At 40.0% G+C, this 20727-nt stretch overlaps 2 long non-coding RNA genes across 3 annotated transcripts; both read right to left on the bottom strand.

Moving 5' to 3' along the window:
- Positions 1-1097: 1097 nt before the first annotated feature.
- LOC119321841 lies at positions 1098-3153 on the bottom strand. Of its 2 annotated transcripts, XR_005155240.1 has the most exons (6): positions 3119-3153; positions 2652-3016; positions 1602-1673; positions 1395-1497; positions 1266-1326; positions 1098-1174 (listed from the first exon to the last, which is right to left on the bottom strand). It is a non-coding gene; the product is annotated as an uncharacterized LOC119321841 (long non-coding RNA). The 2 variants fall into 2 exon arrangements; XR_005155241.1 differs by lacking the exons at positions 2652-3016; positions 3119-3153 and adding an exon at positions 2317-2635.
- Positions 3154-3161: 8 nt separating this feature from the next.
- Positions 3162-5388, bottom strand: LOC119321840. Its single transcript, XR_005155239.1, has 5 exons — positions 5324-5388; positions 4603-5208; positions 4436-4504; positions 4123-4226; positions 3162-3270 (listed from the first exon to the last, which is right to left on the bottom strand). It is a non-coding gene; the product is annotated as an uncharacterized LOC119321840 (long non-coding RNA).
- Positions 5389-20727: the final 15339 nt, after the last annotated feature.

Below are 20727 nucleotides of genomic sequence, written 5' to 3'. Positions count from 1 at the left end.
AGATCCGGGCAAGGCGCGAAGCCCGAATCGCCGCGGGGCTATCTCTGGATGCAGTGGATCCGGAGGAGGAGGAGGAGGAGGTGGAGGAGGAGAAGGAGGAGGAGGAAGAGGATGAGCCGGGGGATGAGGATGTGGGGGACGCTTGCGACGCGCATCTGCAGGCGGAGCAGCAGACCATCCTCGATTCCCTCCGCTCGGAGTCGCCTGCAGAGGCCAGACGCTGTCGCCGCCAGGAGATGGAGGCCGCGGAGGAGGCGGAGATGCTTGCCTACATGGATGAGGTCGGGTAGGAGGAGGATGAGCCGGAGCCCTCCTACCCGCCCGTCTCGCTGACGCCCGGCACCGCTGCCGTCGATATCTTTGACGACGAAGATTAGCTAGGGTAGTACGTAGTATGTAGTATGTAGGATTTCTTTTGCATGCTTTGTATGGATTTATGGGTTGAAATATGAGAGACTAGGATGCAGAGTGGCTAATTTGAGGCGTGACCGTTCACTGTCCGTGGCGCGTCTAAACGCTTGAGGGGCCAGATTTGCAAAGTCCGGCTGTAGATGCACTAAGGCCCAAACGTAAGCTGCTACTGCCCCGTGCGTGCATTAGATGACTCGTGACGCGAGAGTTCCTACGCGCCGCATTCTACGTTAGAATGCTAGGCGATCACACTAGGGACCTTGTTCCTGGGCTTACTGGGCCGCGTTGGCGGGAGTTCAACTGTTTCTAGCGCGTTGGCGGGATTGTTTCTCCTGTCTACTATTTCTGCTGGCGGGAGTTCTACTGTTTCTCCAGCCTCTGTTTCTGTTGTCTACTGTTTCAACTGTTTGAAATGATTCTGTTGTTTTAGTTTGAAGCTATTTTTGGTGCCAAACAATTTGTAAGAAATAAGAAAGGACTTAGAACAAGTTTGTTCAACTTTTTCCAGAACTAATTATCAGTAGGATGAAATTGTATGGTAAAGGTATATCAATTACAACTTCTTCAGTAATTCTTTCTGTTGTTCATATGCAAAAAAGTATCACTAGGGTAAACATCAAAACAAGCAAGAAACAGAAACAAATGGTTTTTTTCTTAGGATGAAGCATTTTCGCCATGGTTTTTTCCTTTCAGTGCAAATTCAGGAGAACTTCTTCTAGTGCAGATTCCATTATACTTGACAGTAACGAATGGCAATGAATGCCTGCATAACAAGAAAGGAAAAATGTTAGTTGGGATTAGGGGAAAAGTTCATTAGGATTCTTCAGGGGGGAAACTAGAGATCATGAACTTACCTAAAAGCTTTGTTCATATGCAGAAATCATGTTGAATGCTTCCCTTGAAAATGCGGAAACCCTGTTGAGATAGAGATGTGATGAGGAGGAGGCCAAGGATTGTGGCAATAAAAAGAAATAGAAAACTACCATGTCCCTGTAGGAAAGAAGTTACGAATGGAAGCTGGATTTCATTGTCCTTGCAAGTTATGATCTCAAAAAGAAATTTCTCTCGTAGAGCTTGTAAATCGTCCTTCAAAATGTAAAAAAAGGAGTAGCTGCTTAAAATGATATATTTCGAACAAAGCCAAATAAGGAAAACAAGTGCTCTTAATGAATGAATTGGTAACTACTTACATTGGAGAAACCTTCCATTCCGAGACCTTTGTACTTGCTAAGATACTAAGGAGGGAAATTCCTGAGTCGTACCTGAAAAAAGAAACAAAGTTGCAAATTCCGGTTAACTTTAAAAACTTTCTAACTTCTTCTTGAGAAGTAGAAGAAATAAATTGCTAATGAATCATAAAAGGCGTGAGCTCGATGGAGAAAATTCACTTTTGGAGCTGGCAAATCTTGACTCAGAATTTCCTATGTTGAAAGAACTAGTATTTCCATATGATGCAGTGAATAAAGTCTTGAAGTTGTAGATTACTGCACTAATTGTTGGTAGAAATGCATCGTCGCTGTAGTGCGGGTTCATAATATCAAAAAATTTGGCTCAAAAATTAGCAACGATTAATAACAATTGTTTTTCCTTGAACACATGCACTTTTACCTAGATAAATTGAAGGAACGGGAATATTAGTCAAACCTCTATGTAAAAGTTCAAATTCTGTATGATCTGTATTAACAAAAAAAGAAATTGTTACCAAGGAAGCGTTCAATAAACTGAATCCAACATTACATTCCCGTAAAATCAATTTGGTTTGCAGGATCTGAATGATTTAGCATTAGGTTCATTAGCTTCTCCTACATATTTTATTTGAACGAAATGATTGAAAGTTAGGAAAAGAAACAAAAATTGTTGTACCGTAAATGAAAAGTAAGAAAAAGAACACAAATATAGGCTCACCATGTCATCAATGCTAACTATATGTTCTACTAAATTGCTGCTTGGAAGCAGGCCTTTTATTCCTCGGTTGAGCTGGTCTTTATTCCTTAGTTTTGAAAAATACTCAACAACCCGAGGATTTATCCAACCGCCAATCTTGAATGATAGTGTTATAGTTTTCTGTTCTACCCAAACTCGTTCAATCTCATAGATCCTTTGGGTGTTTTATGGGAGAAGAGCAACATTAACACAAGTAGAAAAAAACAAAGAAGAGAAAGCTTAAAAAGCATACATTTGTTTATGTCCAAAACATGTAGAAAGATGTATGATAAATTTCATATGTCATTTTTACATACCTGTAGGTTAACTTGGAAAGATGTCCAACCAATGATTGGTAGGAGGCATTATCTATTCCAGTTGAAAAAATGACCTCCTTATTTCCCTTCTTCTGATCTTGGATTACTACTGTCCCAGATTTGAAAGAATTGTTTACGCGTTGCTGCCAAGATGAACCTTCTGGTTTATAGAACTTACTGGAATGTGTTTCATGTTGTTCAAGTGCTTGAACTAACAAAGGATCTTCAAGGGGTGTGCCAATAGTGCTTGGGTATACTTTTGGTGACAGGAAGTCCATCATCCTTATTGGGCTCTCACTTGGAAGAACAATGGTGTTGGCATAATTATGATGTTGGTTGTTATATTGACTTGGTGGGAGGCTGAACTGAGTAGACAAAGGAGATGCAAAAGTTTTAAATTGTTCTGATGCAATTCTTTGAGAATTAGAAGGAACTTTCTGTACTATGTCAATTGAATTGGTAATTACATCAAAGGAAGGATAATCTGATTGTGCGTATTGAGCGCTTGAACCAGCTTCTCCATTTGAATTGCCATGCGGTGTACTGTTGAGAGACTTGTCAACTGGATATGTGATTTCAGGAAGCAACCTACCTTTATTTAGTTTAGGCTCAACAAGATCTGGTTGGAAAAGAAGAAAGCAGTACAGAAACAGTTAGAACAATAATCTGCACCCTGTAAAGAATCAATGTAAAAAAACGAGAAATGGTAAAGAGAAATGACATTCCAGGCGCTCTCCTGGTAATAAGAATCTGAAGGGTGGAAAGCTGAACTTTGTTTCTTCTACTCTTCTCTCTGGGGATGTTGTTTCAGACAAGTATTGTGTACAAGAGAAAAATATATATGGTACGAGTTATTTCATTATTTATTTGGGCACTGAGAAAAAAATATATTGAGTAACAGCTATAGAGAAGAAAAATACGATGTAACAGTGCTGAAACATCAATGCTGGGTGTTACTTTTGGAACTGATCTCTTGACAAAAAGCTTTGGGCAAGCAAGTTGTTCAAAAGATGGTAGATTACCATACAAAGAGAGAGAGAGAGAGAGAGATTGGTACTTGTTATGTTGACAGACTGCGGGAAATCATTGACCAATGAATCAAGAATTTCATGTATGTTGACTCGTTTATCTTTATCAATTATTGTTGGAACATCTAGCATTGGGAATATGCGAGGTGATTGTATAGCCAACAATTCTTTAGACATAGGAACTTTGAATGTGTTCTCTGAAAGTGTTGGTTTAATTTGCACATTTTGGCTGCTGGAAGTTGTCATGGTTTTCAGAAATGAAGAATGGATGTCATCTGCATATGTTTTCATGGTAGGAGTTGCGTTCCGAATGATATTTCTATAGAAATCTTGAGCTTTCAATTGAAGAATGATTTTATCCTTTTGTTGTAAAGAAGGACTCAGAATCATATAAATAAGTATTCGTTACTTTGAACAAAACTAGAGGCATGAAGAGAACTTACTTGTGTTAGACTAATATCTGAGAATTTGGATTCAATGTACTCCGCAATTTCTTCAGGCAGATGTAATTTCAATCAATGAATGGAGTTGAGGACATGTGTTTTATCTGTTTGATAAGAAGATGATGTCAAAGATAAATATAATATTTTCAGTGTATAGAGAAGCAATAAAATAAGAACGAACTGAACAAGTAAAACTATCTTCTATGCAAAAGTGGATCTCTGGAGGAGAATGGCATACGGTAGTCTGCCATACTCATTTCTTTTGCCATGCACAGCATCAAGTGCCATATATGAATTTAGCATGTTTCCTTACCATAATGGTAGTCTTGTTTCTAGTCGGCATCTTGATTTCAGTTATTATCAGGAATTCAAAGTAGGATATCTATCATTGAAAAAGAAAAGCGGTCATAATAAAAATAAAAATAAGAAAATTGAATTCATGAATTTTGTAAGAAGTTATGTTGTGGCTAAAACTATTACCACCATAAGTAACTTGCTTCCACTAGGAATGATTTCTTTGCTCACTGTGTTCTTCAGCCTTGTTTTCTTTATTGAACAAACCATGTAGCTCAGACATAGCAGACACCAATCATACTGAGAAATTCTGTCAATGTCAACTATTGCACTATACACAAACTTGCTAGAAACTCCACTTGAATTAGGGGCAACAAACAATGACAGGAGTATGAGAATGAAGATTCTGCAGTATTTTTCTTCGGGGATATCATCATTGATAATTGAGGAAAGGTATTCAATTGTTGGTACTCTTGTTCCTAAATCTTGTTGAATGAACTCATAGGTTGCTTCTGATGGTTTTGTGATTACAAGATGTCCACCAATTGGAATGCCAAAAAATTTGTGAATAGTTGTAGGTGTAATTCGGAATTTGAAGCCATTTTGTGTTTCAATAGAGCACGAAGTTGTGTTGAAATGATTTGCAAGCTAGAGGTAAATAGAGTATATATTGGACATGCTAGTTATTTGTAGGAATGACCTGAAACCCATTCTGTGTATATGTTTCTTGCAATTATCAGATATTTTAGATGTGAGCTTCAGAAATGCTTCAACATGCTGAAGTTGATTGCACTGCATGTAAAGAAAGTGAAACAAAACATAAAACGAAATGAACAAACCCGTTGTAGCTCAGTAGAGGATTTTACTAATTGTGAAAAAGGAATAGTTGCAACGATATGTATAAAACCTTTGTTCTTTTCCTTGCATGTACTACTTGATCCACTTCTCTTTTTTTACATCCTTGTTCCATCTACAAATGAATGCAAACATTAATATTACTTTTTGTCACACTAAGTTCAGAGCGAAATAAGAACTGTAGGAAGTACTTTTTGGAACACATCCAAGGATACTAAGATAATAAAAATGGAACATCCATATGTAGTAACTTAATTTAGATGGTCATGCCAGCAAATTCAGGTAGAATGACAGTATATCAATGCATACATGCTTGTAGTAACAACTACAATGTGTCAAGAGAAGACGCTTCAGAAAAAATTTAATGTACATGTATTGAAATAAATTGTTGTACGAACTCTAAAAGTTTATATAAATGTGTTTCATGCTAGTACTAACATGAACCATCTTCCATGAACTAAAATATGTTATTTCAGGCGATAATGGAAGGCAACATGAAAGTGTTGTCTGTTTCATGAGCAGTGACTAATGGTAACTTAAAGTGTACAACTGAATCCAGCCCACTATTTCTGACATGTTGAAACAATGTGTACCTCCTGAAATCCAAGAAAAATAATTTGGATAAATACAATTGTCATAGCAAGAACTTTCTACATATGATAATGAACATGACAAGGATATCAGCCACTCATGAAACTAGATTTCTTAAAAAAATATGCTACTGTTTTGGAACCAACTTAAAAAAGTGGGTTATTGATTATAGGGAGTACCATGAACTTCCTAGCATATAAAAATGTATGAGTTTTTTGTTGTGCAACTAACTTAAGACGGGGGGTTATGATTATAGGGAATATCATGAAGCTTCTAGTATAAATATTTGTCAATTATCTACTGCAGGAACACTTCAAATTTAGTGTATCACAGGAACAATCTTGGGAAGCAACTAGTTGAAAGATGAAAGCTGTGAGGCTCGCTTGAAAGGGATTAACAGATTATACATTGCTCTTCTCTAAAATCGAAACAACCATGAGCATGCACGGAACATGTTTGACCGTGGGAAACAGCATTAGAAGAAGCAATTATGAACTGATTACCCCGGTCAAGATTTCATATGCATGTTCAAACAAACGCAACCAAATGCAGTACTGCATAACGAGGTCTTGTTTACTTTTTTCTCTTTCCGAGAAATGGCGACATGATTACTGCTATAATAAATTAACTAAGGCACATACAGATCCTACTTGGCCATCTATATACACTTGAAAGACAGTAGTCCAGATCTAGCACTAGTAGCAACCAACTAATTAGACATGAAACAGCCAGTCCTCCACAGAAGCTCTAATCTAAGACAGTGGAACTATAGGGAGGGCAAGTGGTACGTGAGTTCTAATCTAAGACAACCAACGGAGGACACACCATTTCCCATTAAATTGTTGCTGCTCCTGCGCTGATCTAGCCACTGAATAATTCTCTTCTCGGGGAGAGACGAAGAGGCTTTGAGGGAAGAAACTACATAGGAAGATGGAAGAGGGAAGGGAGCGAACCTTTTGAGTAAAGACGATGAAGTGGTCGCCGGTGATTCTCCAGTGAAAACCAGATCTCAGGAGCCACCAGAGGGAGCAGAGGGGGAGAGAGGAGAGAAATGTGTATGCGGGTGGTTTGGGGAAAGTGTACTGAGTGAAGGGCCCCACTTGTCTATTTGTGAAAAGGAAAAAATCAAGGAAAAGAAAATAAACAAAAAAAGAACGATGCCGACCAGATAAGACATGGGGCTACGTGGCTCGATCTGTTCCACCAATCCTCCGCAGCACGCGTCGGTGATACGTCCATTTTGCATCATGCTTTTATATCAATATTTATTGCATTATGGGCTGTGAGTACATATTATGATTCAATACTTATGCCTTTACTCTCTTATTTTATAAGGTTTACACGAAAAGGGAGAATGCCGGCAGCTCGAATTCTAGGCTGGAAAAGGAGAAAATATTAGAGACCTATTCTGCACAACTCCAAAAGTCCTGAAACTCCACAAAATCAGTTTTGGAATATATTAAAAATATCGGGCAAAGAAAGCACCAGAGGGGGGCCACCCACCAGCCGCGAGGGTGAAGGGCGCGCCCTACCCCCTGGGCGCGCCCCTGCCTCGTGGGCCACCTGGTAGGCCCCCGACGTCCATCTTTTGCTATATGGTGTCTTTTGCCCTGGAAAAAATCATAAGGAAGCTTTCGGGATGAAGCGCAGCCGTCTCGAGGCGGAACCTGGGCAGGACCAATCTAGGGCTCCGGCGGAGCTGTTCTGCCGGGGAAACATCCCTCCGGGAGGGGGAAATTGTCGCCATCGTCATCATCATCGATCCTCTCAATGAGAGGGGGTCAATCTCCATCAACATCTTCACCAGCACCTCCTCTCAAACCCTAGTTCATCTCTTGTATCCGATCTTTGTCTCAAAACCTCAGATTGGTACCTCTAGGTTGCTAGTAGTGTTGATTACTCCTTGTAGTTGATGCTAGTTGGTTTATTCGGTGGAAGATCATATGTTCATATCCTTAATGATATTCAATACCCTCTGATTATGAACATGAATATGATTTGTGAGTAGTTACGTTTGTTCCTAAGGACATGGGAGAAGTCTTGTTATAAGTAATCATGTGAATTTGGTATTCGTTCGATATTTTGATGAGATGTATGTTGTCTCTCCTCTAGTGGTGTTATGTGAACGTTGACTACATGACACTTCACCATGATTTGGGCCTATGGGAAGGCATTGGGAAGTAATAAGTAGATGATGGGTTGCTAGAGTGACAGAAGCTTAAACCCTAGTTTATGCGTTGCTTCGTAAGGGGCTGATTTGGATCCATATGTTTCATACTATGGTTAGGCTTACCTTAATTCTTCTTTCATAGTTGCGGATGCTTGAGAGAGGGGTTAATCATAAGTGGGATGCTTGTTCAAGGAAGGGTAGTACCCAAGCACCGGTCCACCCACATATCAAATTATCAAAGTAACGAACACGAATCATATGAGCATGATGAAAACTAGCTTGATAGTAATTCCCATGTGTCCTTGGCAGCGCTTGCTTTATATAGGAGTTTGTCCAGGCTTGTGCTTTGCTACAAAAAGGATTGGGCCACCTTGCCGCACCTTAGCTACTTTGTTACTTGTTACCCGTTATGAATTATGTTATCACAAAACTATTTGTTACCAATAATTTCAGTGCTTGCAGAGAATACCTTACTGAAAACCGCTTGTCATTTCCTTCTGCTCCTCGTTGGGTTCGACACTCTTACTTATCAAAAGGACTATGATAGATCCCCTATACTTGTGGGTCATCAAGAATCTTTTCTGGCGCCGTTGCCGGGGAGTGAAGCGCCTTTGGTAAGTGGAACTTGGTGAGGAAACATTTATATAGTGTGCTGAAATTTACTGTCACTTGTTACTATGGAAAATAATCCTTTGAGGGGCTTGTTTGGGGTATCTTCACCCCGACCAGAAGTGCAAAGAGTTTCTCCTCAACCTACTGAACATATTGAAAATATTTACTTTGAAATTCCTTCAGGTATGATAGAGAAACTGCTAGCTAATCCCTATACAGGAGATGGAACATTACATCCCGATATGCACCTAATCTATGTGGATGAAGTTTGTGGACTATTTAAGCTTGCAGGTATGCCCGAGGATGTTTTCAAGAAGAAGGTCTTCCCTTTATCCTTTAAGGGAAAGGCATTGACATGGTATAGGCTATATATGTGATGATATTGGATCATGGAACTACAACCGATTGAAATTGGAATTTCATCAGAAGTTTTATCCTATGCATCTGGTTCATCGTGATCGTAATTATATATATATATATATATATATATATATATATATATATATATATATATATATATATATATATATATTTTGGCCTCGTGAAGGAGAAAGCATCGATCAAGCTTGGGGGAGGCTTAAGTCAATGTTATACTCATGCCCCAGTCATGAGCTCTCAAGAGAAATTATTATTCAAAAATTTTATGCTCGGCTTTCTCTTAATGATCGCTCCATGCGCGATACCTCTTGTACTGGTTCTTTTATGATGAAGACTATTGAATTCAAATGGGATTTATTGGAAAGAATTGAACACAACTCTAAAGATTGGGAACTCGACGAAGGTAAGGAGTCAGGTATAACCCCTAAGTTTGATTGTGTTAAATCTTTTATGGATACCGATGCTTTTCGTGAATTTAGCACTAAATATGGACTTGACTCTGAGATAGTAGCTTCTTTTTGTGAATCATTTGCTACTCACGTTGATCTCCCTATGGAGAATTGGTTTAAATATCATCCTCCCATTGAAGTGAAAGTAGTAGAACCTATTAAAGTTGAAGAAAAAACTATTACTTATAATGTTATCCTATTGTTCCTACTGCTTAGATTGAGAAACCACCTTTCCCTGTTAGAATAAAGGATCATTCTAAAGCTTCAACTGTGGTTCGTAAGAGTAATGCTAGAACACCTACACCCCCTAAGAAAAATAAAGTTGAACCTAGTATTGCTATGGTTAAATATCTCTTGTTAGATAATATTGATGGGCATGTTATTTATTTGTGTGATGAAGCTGCTAGAATTGCTAGACCCGATACTAAAAGTAAACATAGACATGTTGTTGGCATGCCTGTTGTTTCTGTTAAAATAGGAGATCATTATTATGATGGCTTATGTGATATGGGTGCTAGTGTGAGTGCAATACCTTATACCTTATATAAAGAAATTATGCATGATATTGCACCTGCTGAAATAGAAGATATTGGTGTTACTATTAAGCTTGCCAATAGAGATACTATTTCACCGATTGGGATTGTTAGAGATGTTGAAGTTTTGTGTGGGAAAATAAAGTACCCTACTGATTTTCTTGTTCTTGCTTCCCCACAAGTTGACTTTTGTCCCATTATATTTGGTAGACCCTTCTTGAATACTGTTATGCTAAGATAGACTGCGATAAGGATATTGTTACTATAGGTTTAGGGGATATGTTTCATGATTTTAATTTTGCTAAATTTCGTAGATAACTCCATGATAAGGAATTGCCTAGTAAAGATGAAATTATTGGTCTTGCTTCTATTGCCGTGCCTCCTAATGATCCTTTAGAACAATATTTGCTCGACCATGAAAATGACATGTTTATGAATGAAAGAAGGAAAATAGATGAAGTATTCTTTAATAGGGACCTATTTTGAAACACAACTTGCCTGTTGAAATCCTAGGGGATCCTCCTCCTCCCAAGGGAGATCCCATGTTTGAGCTTAAACAATTACCTGATACTTTGAAATATTCTTATCTTGATGAAAAGAAGATATATCTTGTTATTATTAGTGCCAACCTTTCAGAGCATGAAGAAGAGAAATTATTGAAAACTCTGAAGAAGCACAGTGGTGCTATTGGATATACTCTTGATGATCTTAAGGGCATTAGTCCTACTCTATGCCAGCACAAAATAAAACTAGATAAAGACGCTAAGCCAGTTGTTGATCATCAACGACGGTTAAATCCTAAGATGAAAGAAGTGGTAAGAAATGAAATACTAAAGCTTCTGGAGGCAGGTATAACTTATCTTGTTGCTGATAGTCAGTGGGTAAGTCATGTCCATTGCGTCCGTAAGAAGGGAGGTATTACTGTTGTTCCTAATGATAAGGATGAATTGATCCCACAAAGAATTGTTACAGGTTATAGAATGGTAACTGATTCCCACAAATTAAATAAAGCTACTAGAAAAAGATCATTACCCTCTACCTTTTATTGATCAAATGCTAGAAAGATTATCCAAACATACACATTTTTGCTTTCTAGATTGTTATTCTAGTTTCTCACAAATACCTGTGTCAAAAGAGGATCAGGAAAAGACCACTTTTACTTGCCCTTTCGGTACCTTTGCTTATAGACGTATGCCTTTTGGTTTATGCAATGCACCTACTACCTTTCAAAGATTTGCGACTGCTATATTCTCTGACTTTTGTGAAAAGATTGTTGAGGTTTTCATGGATGATTTCTCCGTTTACGGAACTTCTTTTGATGGTTGCTTAAGCAACCTTGCTTGAGTTTTGCAGAGATGTGAAGAAACTAATCTTGTCTTGAATTGGTAGAAGTGCCACTTTATGGTTAATGAAGGTATTGTATTGGGCATAAAATTTCTGAAAGAGGTATTGAAGTTCATAAAGCTAAAGTAGATGCTATTGAAAAGATGCCGTGTCCTAAAGACATCAAAGGTATAAGAAGTTTCCTTGGTCATGTTGGTTTCTATAGGAGGTTTATTAAAGACTTCTCTAAAATTTCTAGGCCTTTGACTAATCTCTTGCAAAAAAGATGTCCCTTTTGTCTTAGATGATGATTGTGTAGAAGCATTTGAAATACTTAAGAAAGCCTTGATTTCTGCACCTATTGTTCACACATCTGATTGGAATTTACCCTTTGAAATTATGTGTGATGCTAGTGATTATGCTGTTGGTGTTGTACTAGGACAAAGAGTTGACAAGAAATTAAATGTTATCCAATATGCTAGTAAAACTCTAGACAGTGCCCAGAGAAATTATGCTACTACTGAAAAAGAATTTTAGCAGTTGTGTTCGCTTATGATAAGTTCCGACCTTATATTGTTGATTCCAAAGTAACTGTTCACACTGATCATGCTGCTATTAAATATCTTATGGAAAATAAAGATGCTTTAACCTAGACTTATTAGATGGGTTCTCTTGCTACAAGAATTTGATTTGCATATTATTGATAGAAAGGGAGCTGAGAACCCTGTTGCAGACAACTTGTCTAGGTTAGAAAATGTTCTTGATGACCCACTACCTATTGATGATAGCTATCCTGATGAACAATTAGCTGTCATAAATGCTTCTCATACTGCTCCATGGTATGTTGATTATGCTAATTACATTGTTGCTAAATTTCTACCACCTAGTTTCACATACCAGCAAAAGAAAAAGTTTTTTCATAATTTAAGACATTACTTTTGGGATGACCCACACCTTTATAAAGAAGTACTAGATGGTGTTATCAGACGTTGTCTACCTGAGCATGAACAGGAACATATCCTACGCAAGTGCCACTCTGAGGCTTACGGAGGACACCACGCTGGAGGTAGAACTGCACATAAGGTATTGCAATATGGTTTTTATTGGCCTACTCTTTTCAAAGATGCCCATAAGTTTGTCTTGTCTTGTGATGAATGCCAAAGAATTAGTAATATTAGTAGACGTCAAAAAATGCCCATGAACTATCCACTTGTTATTGAACCATTTGATGTTTGGGGCTTTGATTATATGGGACCTTTTCCTTCCTCTAATGGGTATACACATATTTTAGTTGTTGTTGATTTTGTTACTAAGTGGGTAGAAGCTATTCCGACTAGTAGTGATGATCATAACACCTCTATTGAGATGCTTAAAGAAGTTATTTTTCTGAGGTTTGGAGTCCCTAGATACCTAATGACTGATGATGGTTCACATTTTATTCATGGTGCTTTTCATAAAATGCTTGCTAAGTATGATGTTAATCATAGAATTGCATCCCCTTACCACCCTCAGTCTAGTGGTCAAGTAGAATTGAGTAATAGAGAGGTTAAATTGATCTTGCAAAAGACTGTTAATAGATCTAGAAAGAATTGGTCCAAGAAACTTGTTGATGCATTATGGGCCTATAGAACTGCATATAAAAATCCTATGGGTATGTCTCCGCATAAAATGGTTTATGGAAAAGCATGTGACTTACCTCTGGAACTAGAACATAAGGCATATTGGGATATTAAAGAGCTCAATTATTTCAAACTTTCCGGTGAGAAGAGGCTATTTGACATAAGCTCACTTGATGAAAGGAGAACCCAGGCCTATGAGAACGCCAAATTGTTTAAATAAAAAGTTAAAAGATGGCATTACAAAAGGATACAAAAGCGTGAGTTCAATGTAGGTGATTATGTTTTGCTTACAACTCTCGTTTAAGATTTTTTGCAAGAAAACTTCTCTCTAAATGGGAAGGTCCTTACGTTATCAAGGAGGTCTATCGTTCCAGTGCCATCAAAAGCAACAACGCCGAAGGCACAAATCCGAAGGTGGTGAATGGTCAAAGAATCAAACATTATATCTCAGGTAATCCCATAAATGTTGAAACCAATGTTATTGACACTGTAACCCTGGAGGAGTACATAAGGGACACTTTCCAGAATGTTTCAGACTCCGAAAAGGAATAGGTATGTGGTACGGTAAGTAAACCGACTCCAAAACTGCTCAAATAGCAATTTTTCTCTATTTTGGAATATTTAAAAAATTAGGAAAATTAAAAGTAGTCCGAAAGAGACACGAGGCGTCCACGAGGGTGGAGGGCGCGCCCCTGCCTCGTGGCCACCTTGTGTGCTGTCCGGAGTCTATTTTCTTTCATGATAGTTCTTTTGGTTGGTAAAAATTCATTATATAATCTCCCGAAGGTTTTGACCACCGTACCATGACAAAATCCTCTGCTTTTGTTTCGAGCTATTTTTCTGATAGATCTAGATCACCATGACGTCTCCAAGTGCCCTCAAGGACAAGTTTTTCTAGAAGGTCATCAACCCTTACCTCGCGGAGGTGCTGCAACACCCTCAAACCATTGAGATGCGTGAGGGGGTGCTGCACATCCACGATGTTGAGGGGCCGAGGAGGACCGGAAGCGTGGAGCAAGACTCGAAGCAATGGAGCAACAAGTTTTCAAGTACCAAGGGATGGTGGACGCGGACTCAACACCAACCACATGATGATTGCGGACTTCACCAACAACCACAAGCTGGATGCCAAGAACATCGGGGATACCATCTTCAAGCTTCACAAAAAAATCACGGATCTCCAAGCCCAGATCTATGACCTGCAAAACCAAAACTGTGAGTATGAATATAGATTCAAGAGGATGAGTTTGGCTGCAGGTTTGAGGATCCGGGAGACTCGATCATCCTTTTATGATGGTGAGCCTCTGCCTTGGAAGATTGATTACACACTTACATCATCAACAACTCCATCATCACCACCTCCGAAGAAAGAGACATAAATACATGGGTATGAGCACTCCCCTTGGCAACTGCCAAGCATGGGAAGGTGCCCCGGTATCATATCACCATCACACTTCTATCTTTACCATTTTCTTAGTTTGATCCTTTTGGTTATATCTTGATCTAGTAGAATAAAGTTTTAGTTTGATCTATCTTTGAGTTTTGTTTTGATCTCTACCTATGTAATCGAGTCCGTGAGTTATATATAATATGATTAATTTTGAGTCGAGGGCTTTGCTATTTTGCTTTGATCTTGAAGGAATAAAAGAAAAAATTAAAAATAAATAAAAAGATCACATTGATCTTATGGAGAGTAATGACTTCACATATAAAAAGTATGATGAGTAAAAGTTGTTGAGAGTTGACAAACATAGTTTTGGTCATCGTTGCAATTAATAGGAAGTAATAAAGAAAGAGAGGTTTCACATATAAATATACTATCTTGGACATCTTTTATGATTGTGAGCACTCATTAAAATATGACATGCTAAAAAGTTGATATTGGACAAGGAAGACAACATAATGGGTTATGTTTTCTTATATCTGAATAAGTTATATTGTCAAGGATCATACAACATGTTGAGCTTGCCTTTACCCCTCATGCTAGCCAAATTCTTTGCACCAAGTAGAGATACTACTTGTGCTTCCAAACATCCCTAAACCCAGTTTTTCCATGAGAGTCCACCATACCTACCTATGGATTGAGTAAGATCCTTCAAGTAAGTTGTCATCGGTGCAAGCAATAAAAATTGCTCTCTAAATATGTGTGATCTATTAGTGTGAAGAAAATAAGCTTTATACGAGCTTGTGATATGGAAGAAATAAAAGCGACAGATTGCATAATAAAGGTCCTTATCGCAAGTGGCAATATAAAGTGACGTTCTTTTGCATTAAGATTTTGTGCATCCAACCATAAAAGCGCATGACAACCTCTTCTTCCCTCTGTGAAGGGCCTATCTTTTATTTTTATATTCTACCTTCATACAAGAGTCATGGTGATCTTCACCTTTCCCTTTTACACTTTATCCTTTGGCAAGCACTATGTGTTGGAAGATCCTGATATATATATATATATATATATATATATATATATATATATATATATATATATATCCACTTAGATGTAGGTTTTCATAAAGTATTATCGTTGACATTACCCTTGAGGTAAAAGGTTGGGAGGCGAAATTATGAACCCCTATATTTCTGAGTGTCCGATTGAAACTTCATATCCATAAGTATCGCGTGAGTATTAGCAATTGTGAAAGACTAAATGATAGTTGAGTATGTGGACTTGATGAAAAGCTCTTATATTGACTCTTTCCAATGTTATGATAAATTGCAATTGCTTCAATGACTGAAATCATAGTTCGTTAGTTTTCAATGAAATTTCTGATTCATACTTTACATTGTGAATCGATTGTTACTTTAGCATAAGAAATCATATGACAATATATATGTTGTTGTTCTAAGAATGATCATGATGTCCTCATGTCCGTTGAGGGAGTCCTGGATTAGGGGGTGTCCGGATGGCCGGACTATGACCTTTGGCCAGACTCCCGGACTATGAAGATACAAGATTGAAGACTTCGTCCCGTGTCCGGATAGGACCTTCCTTGGCGTGGAAGGCAAGCTTACTGATACGATATGTAGATCTCCTCCCATTGTAACCGACTCTGTGTAACCCTAGCCCTCTCCAGTGTCTATATAAACGGGAGAGTTTTAGTCCGTAGGATGAACAACAATCATACCATAGACTAGCTTCTAGGGTTTAGCCTCTCTGATCTCGTGGTAGATCAACTCTTGTACTACCCATATCATCAATATTAATCAAGCAGGAGTAGGGTTTTACCTCCATTGAGAGGGCCGGAACCTGGGTGAAAACATCGTGTCCCTTGTCTCCTGTTACCATCCGCCTAGACGCACAGTTCGGGACCCCCTACCCTAGATCCGCCAGTTTTGACAACAACATTGGTGCTTTCATTGAGAGTTCCTCTGTGTCGTCACCGTTAGGAAGGATGCCGCACCCCGTCTTTAAAGACGGTGCTGTTGCTAAAGGAGCTTTTGCTATTGGCCAAACTCTCCGGCTAGGCGGTTTTCTAATGACCGCATGTTCGGCCGCCGCGCCGACGATGACTTCTCGGGTCATCGAAGGCAATCTCCACATCAACTCGGAACTCGCCGAGAAGTTAGATTCGATGGAGCTCTCTTCCTTAAACGAGCTCTTGGATTGCATCGCCGCCCTGGGAGTCGCTACAGACTACGATCAGATTGGGCTTAAACCCGATTCAAGAGAGATTGACTCTCCCGAGGTCACCCACCACGTCGAAGTGGTGGAGGAACAATGCGGCGAATCTTCACCCATCCTAAGGACCAGATATGTCCAGATTCCTGATCCCTCCAAGCCGGATACTCGCGCAGGGGAGGACGTCACTCAAGCCCAGAACCTAAAGTCAGGCAGCGGGCCTGATTCATTGGACAACATCCAAGAACCCAAGTTTCCGAATTCGGAAATTTCTTGGCCCCTAAGTCTCAGATTGGGTGAGGTTCCGGATTTAACTCCACCCGCCCACCCAAATATAAGGGAGCTATCCCAAATTCGGCAAGAGCACAGAGAAATAGTACACCATTACTGGGCCAGATTCCTCCTGGTTATGGACAGGATAGAAAACTGCCGCGAGGGGGATACAATTTCATTCTTCTGCAATAACTTCATGGACATCGGGATCCTCAACGACATAAGTTGCCGTGAAATTACACGCTTCGCCGACTTGGCATCCATAGTACGAAAATACTGTGTGACAGAAAGCGTTCGAAAAACCGAAACAAAATTCTGGGACAATCCTGAAGGAAATATGCCCTAGAGGCAATAATAAAGTTATTATTTATTTCCTTATTTCTTGATAATTTTTTTTTATTTATGCTAGAATTGTATGAACCGGAAACATAATACATGTGTGAATATATAGACAAACAGAGTGTCACTAGTATGCCTCTACTAGACTAGCTCGTTGATCAAAGATGGTTATGTTTCCTAACCATAGACATGTGTTGTCATTTGATTAACGGGATCACATCATTAGGAGAATGATGTGATTGACTTGACCCATTCCGTTAGCCTAGCACTTGATCGTTTAATATGTTGCTATTGCTTTCTTCATGACTTATACAAAGTTCCTACAACTATGAGATTATGCAACTCCCTTTTACCGGAGGAACACTTTGTGTGCTACCAAACGTCACAACATAACTGGGTGATTATAAAGGTGCTCTACAGGTGTCTCCGAAGGTACATGTTGGGTTGGCGTATTTCGAGATTAGGTTTTGTCACTCCGATTGTCGGAGAGGTATCTCTGGGCCCTCTCGGTAATACACATCACCTAAGCCTTGCAAGCATTGTAACTAATGAGTTAGTTACGGTATGATGTATTACGGAACGAGTAAAGAGACTTGCCGGTAACGAGATTGAACTAGGTATTGGATACCGACAATCGAATCTCGGGCAAGTAACATACCGATGACAAAGGGAACAACGTATGTTGTTATGCGGTTTGACCGATAAATATCTTCGTAGAATATGTAGGAGCCAATATGAGCATCCACGTTCCACTATTGGTTATTGACCGGAAACAGTTCTAGGTCATGTCTACATAGTTCTCGAACCCGTAGGGTCCGCACGCTTAACGTTACGATGACAGTTATATTATGAGTTTATGAGTTTTGATGTACCGAAGGAGTTCGGAGTCCCGGATGAGATCGGGGACATGACGAGGAGTCTCGAAATGGTCGAGACGTAAAGATCGATATATTGGACGACTATATTCGGACTTCGGAAAGGTTCCGAGTGATTCGGGTATTTTCGGGGGTACCGGGGAGTTACGGGAATACGAGGAAGAAGCAATGGGCCTCATGGGCCAAGTGGTGGAGGAGAGGAGGTAGGGCGCGCGGCCCCCCTAGCCCAAACCGAATTGGACTAGGGGGCCGGCCCCCCTTTCCTTCTTCTCCTCCCTCTCCTTTCTTCTCCTTCTCCTCCCCTTCCTTCCCTTCTCCTAGTAGGACTTGGAAAGAGGGGGGAATCCTACTTGGAGTAGGATTGCCCCCCTTGGGCGTGCCTCCTCCTCCTTGGCCGGCCCTCCTCCCCTTGCTCCTTTATATACGGGGGCAGGGGGGCACCCCATGACACACAAGTTGATCTACGGATCGTTCCTTAGCCGTGTGCGGTGCCCCCCTCCACAATATTCCACCTCGGTCATATCGTCGCGGAGTTTAGGCGAAGCCCTGCGCCGGTAGAACATCATCATCGTCACCACACCGTCATGCTGACGGAACTCATCTCCGATACCCTGCTGGATCGGATTCCAGGGAACGTCATCGAGCTGAACGAATGCTGAACACAGAGGTGCCGTACGTTCGGTACTTGGATCGGTCGGATCGTGAAGACGTACGACTACATCAACCGCGTTGTCATAACGCTTCCGCTTATGGTCTACGAGGGTACGTGGACAACACTCTCCCCTCTCGTTGCTATGCCATCACCATGATCTTGCGTGTGCGTAGGAATTTTTTTGAAATTACTACGTTCCCCAACAGTGGCATCAGAGCCTAGGTTTTATGCGTTGATGTTATATGCACGAGTAGAACACAAGTGAGTTGTGGGCGATACAAGTCATACTGCTTACCGGCATGTCATACTTTGGTTCGGCGGTATTGTTGGATGAAGCGGCCCGGACCGACATTACGCGTATGCTTACGCGAGACTGGTTCTACCGACATGCTTTGCACACAGGTGGCTGGCGGGTGTCAGTTTCTCCAACTTTAGTTGAACCGAGTGTGGCTACGCCCGGTCCTTGCGAAGGTTAAAACAGCACTAACTTGACGAACTATCCTTGTGGTTTTGATGCGTAGGTAAGAACGGTTCTTGCTAAGCCCGTAGCAGCCACGTAAAACTTGCAACAACAAAGTAGAGGACGTCTAACTTGTTTTTGCAGGGCATGTTGTGATGTGATATGGTCAAGACGTGATGCTATATTTTATTGTATGAGATGATCATGTTTTGTAACCGAAGTTATCGGCAACTGGCAGGAGCCATATGGTTGTCGCTTTATTGTATGAAATGCAAACGCCCTGTAATTGCTTTACTTTATCACTAAGCGGTAGCGATAGTCGTAGAAGCAATAGATGGCGTAATGACAACGATGCTACGATGGAGATCAAGGTGTCGCGCCGGTGACGATGGTGATCATGACGATGCTTCGGAGATGGAGATCACAAGCACAAGATGATGATGGCCATATCATATCACTTATATTGATTGCATGTGATGTTTATCTTTTATGCATCTTATCTTGCTTTGATTGACGGTAGCATTTTAAGATGATCTCTCACTAATTATCAAGAAGTGTTCTCCCTGAGTATGCACCATTGCCAAAGTTCGTCGTGCCCAAACACCACATGATGATCGGGTGTGATAAGCTCTACGTCCATCTACAACAGGTGCAAGCCAGTTTTGCACACGCGGAATACTCAGGTTAAACTTGACGAGCCTAGCATATGCAGATATGGCCTCGGAACACGGAGAGCGAAAGGTCGAACGTGAATCGTATAGTAGATATGACCAACATAGTGATGTTCACCATTGAAAACTACTCCATCTCACGTGATGATCGGTTATGGTTTAGTTGATTTGGATCACGTGATCACTTAGATGACTCGAGAGATGTCTGTCTAAGTGGGAGTTCTTAAGTAATATGATTAATTGAACTTAAATTTATCATGAACTTAGTCCTGGTAGTATTTTGCAAATTATGTTGTATATCAATAGCTCGCGTTGTTGCTTTCATATGTTTATTTTGATATGTTCCTAGAGAAAATTGTGTTGAAAAATGTTAGTAGCAATGATGCGGATTGGATCCATTATCTAAGGTTTATCCTCATTGATGCACAGAAGAATTATGTCCTTAATGCACCGCTAGGTGACAGACCTATTGCAGGAGCAGATGCAGACGTTATGAACGTTTGGCTAGCTCACTATGATGACTACTTGATAGTTTAGTGCACCATGCTTAACGGGTTAGAATCGGGACTTCAAAGACGTTTTGAATGTCATGGACCATATGAGATGTTCCAGGAGTTGAAGTTAATATTTTAAGAAAATACCCGAGTTGAGAGATATGAAGTCTCCAACAAGTTCTATGGCTAAAAGATGGAGGAGAATCACTCAACTAGTGAGCATGTGCTCAGATTGTCTGGGTACTTCAATCGCTTGAATCTTCCAGAGTTAATCTTCCAGAGTTCTGGACTCTGCGGTGGCTGGAATTGATTTTTGTTGACTCCCCTAGGGTTTCTGGAATATTGGGGTATTTATAGAGCAAAGAGGCAGTTCAGGAGGCCACTACACATCATCT

This window comes from Triticum dicoccoides, chromosome 6B, assembly GCF_002162155.2.
Source record: "Triticum dicoccoides isolate Atlit2015 ecotype Zavitan chromosome 6B, WEW_v2.0, whole genome shotgun sequence".
In the NCBI taxonomy this organism is placed as follows: Eukaryota; Viridiplantae; Streptophyta; class Magnoliopsida; order Poales; family Poaceae; genus Triticum; species Triticum dicoccoides.
Note: the sequence above shows the minus strand (reverse complement) of the source record. Positions and strands in the feature narration are given on the sequence as shown.